Source organism: Echinops telfairi, unplaced genomic scaffold (genome assembly GCF_000313985.2).
Source record: "Echinops telfairi isolate 266 unplaced genomic scaffold, ASM31398v2 ScPeMD7_7457;HRSCAF=8495, whole genome shotgun sequence".
Classification (NCBI taxonomy): Eukaryota; Metazoa; Chordata; class Mammalia; order Afrosoricida; family Tenrecidae; genus Echinops; species Echinops telfairi.
This window is the reverse complement of record NW_022111357.1, coordinates 34,965,686-34,968,493: the sequence shown is the minus strand read 5'-3', so window position 1 is coordinate 34,968,493 and position 2,808 is coordinate 34,965,686. Positions and strand designations below refer to the sequence as shown.

The window sequence follows — 2,808 nt, the reverse complement described above, 5'->3', positions numbered from 1 at the left end:
CATCGTTTGAGATACATTCTTCTCAGGGGAGGGGCAGGCATCCACTTAGTATTTGGGGCTGGGACCAGCCCCCTAGACCTCTCCACTGATTCCCTACTCCACGCCGGCATAGCAACACGGTTCTTACAGGTGATATTTATTTTTAAATGATTGTGAATTGAGTTGGGGGGGGGATGGTATTAAGACCATCAACTGCATTCAACAGTACAAACCTACGTCTCAACACGACTCCCCATGTTGCGAACCCCCAGGCTCTGATGTCTCTCCTCCATCCTCCCTTCCCCCCAAGTCAACGCCTGTCAACCCTTCTTCTTCTTCCCATCTTTGTCCACCCCCTCCCTTGAGAAGTTCAAAGTCTATGTCTTGGTTTTTATCCTGATAGGTGATCGCATACAATATTTGCCATTCTGTGGTTGATTGACTTCACTCAGCTTAAAGACCTCTAGGTTCATCCAAGTCACGAGGTGCTTGGTGGTTTCAGCATTGTTTAGCAGTGATTCATGCCCTGTGTTCATGCACCAATAGTCGTTATTATTATTTTTAATAGCCATTATTTTTTAGTCGATTTATTATTTAGATACAAAGAAACCTTGGATTGGTTTGGGTTCAAGGTCAGAAGAGGACCTCAAGGCAATAATCTTGGGGAGTCCTCTACTTTCAACCAGCCCAGTAAGTCTGCTGTGGTTTGGGTTTTGTTTTTAGGAAGTTGAGGTTTTAGTTTGTATTTCTCTCCATTTATATCAGGGTCCATCTAGTGTTGCCTTGATCAGAATGGTCAAGAGTGGCTGTCAGACAGAGAAAAACCTAGGGTCTTACATCTGGGTATTGCTTCATAATACTTCTGCCAGAACCTATCAGCATTTCTTCCCATGCAGAGCTTGGTGACCTGGGACAATGACAGACTCACCTGTGTCCAGAAGGGGGAAAAGAAGAACAGAGGCTGGACCCATTGGCTGGGAGGGGATCAACTCCACCTGGTACTGGCCATATTTTGTTCTTAATTTTTGATGAGAGAGAGCATATAAAGGAAGACATTAAACTAGGACTGATAATCCTGCCCTCCTAACTCAACTGTTTCCATTTTGCATCATGCCTTTCCATATCAGTATGGCCTCCCTTTTCATTGAATAGAAAACGATGCTCCAGGTGTCTAAAGAATTCCCCTCTGGGATTCCCCAGGCCCTTGTTGGACATTCAGAGTAGAACAGAATCCTCTTGGCAAGATGTTCCATTGAGTTGCTGAGCGGTTGCTTTGATAAAACATTCCCTTAAGTACCCAGAAATATTATCTCAGGGGCTTTTGTGCTACTGCTTAAACTCCTGTGCACTGCGCTTTTGGTAGCCATTGTTTGACTCCCTTGGGATGAAATCCCAGATGGAATCACGAGAAAACACCCCAGCCTTTGCCTCTTGCTACTTTATTGCCTTCCTCTCTTCTAGAAGGATGTATCAATTTACTAGCCCGCCAGCACAGAAGTACATGAATTTGCATGGAAGTATAAGTGACAGGGAGAGGGAGGGAGGGGAAAAAGAGAATCTGATACCAAGGGCTCAAATAGAAAGTAGAACGCGTTTAGAAAATGATGGCAACATCTGTACAAATATGCTTGATACAATGGATGTGTGGACTGTTATAAGAGCTGTAAGAGCCCCAGAAAATGATAAAAAAGAAAAAGCATATGTGACAGTTAAACCTCATTGATACTCTTTCAATGTGATGTTAAAATGTAATTTAGAAGGTATAAAATTGTATACCTGTGCATACAATTGTATACCTGTGTAGCCCTGGCTTTTAAAATGAGAATTCCTTCCTGCCACATATAATAATGGCAAACAGATTGCTGCCGGGACCCTTCTGGCTGAGGCTGAGGCTGACCCCATGCTTGTCCACGTAGACCTGTGCTCCATAGGGTTTCAATGTCTGGTTTTTCCGAAGTAGATCACCAGGCCTTTCTTCTGAGGCACTCAGGCTTCCAGGTACCAGCCCGGCATATCAGTCAGTTACACCAAGTAGCTCGTATTGGGTGGTTCTTTTGTGCCGTTACTTTGCACAACCCTCTAAGCACAAGATCTCAGTTAATATCAACATCATTTGAAAGGGATGCGCCCCCCTCCCTTTTTTTTTTTGCATTTGCAAATGAGAAAAAGAAGAGAGAAAAAAAGGAGGAGGTTCCATGATTCCCCAGGGCTACAGAGTGGAGATTCAAACCCAGGTCTGAGAAGACGATGTGCTTCCAGCCCTGTGCCTGTTTGCCTCTCTGATCGGGGAACCTTAGGTCAGATCCGGGAAACAAACCTGGAGAGCATTTAAATAGAAGTGATGTGTTGATTCTATTTTGACAAATCTCATACGCTTCTGACAGCAAGAGCAAGGTAAGTCCCTTGCCATCACACAAAAAAAATGCCACCGGAAACTACACCTGTGCTTGGGGGTCTCACTTCATTAACTGTAAGAGGAAGTGTCCACATTGAGCACACGGCCAGCGCTCTATCCAGCTGAGTTGTGGCAGATGGACAACCTTTGTCCTTCAGGTGACACTCACATGCCACCTCATCAGCTTTCTTCTTCTTCTCTTCCTCCTTTTTGCCAGGAAATGTTCTGTGAAGGTCAAGTTTGCAAGCAGACGTTCCAGAGAGCCTGATTGGTCCCCAGTAAGAGAATCTACTTGTGGAAGGAACAGACGTCCACCTGTCCAGACTTGGGGAGGGGAACTGGCAGTCGAGGAGATTTAATATACTCTATACCAGACACCCTGTGGATTGTGGGGAAGTGGCTTGGCTCTAATAAAACTGTCTAAACAATGACTC

The 2,808-nt window shown here is 44.8% G+C and overlaps 1 long non-coding RNA gene across 1 annotated transcript; it reads left to right on the top strand.

Annotated features, from left to right (window-relative positions):
- The first annotated feature begins 651 nt into the window (after positions 1 to 651).
- On the top strand, positions 652 to 2,805 carry LOC123522684. The gene is made up of 2 exons (XR_006680923.1): positions 652 to 977; positions 2,592 to 2,805. It is a non-coding gene; the product is annotated as an uncharacterized LOC123522684 (long non-coding RNA).
- The last annotated feature ends 3 nt before the right edge of the window (positions 2,806 to 2,808 follow it).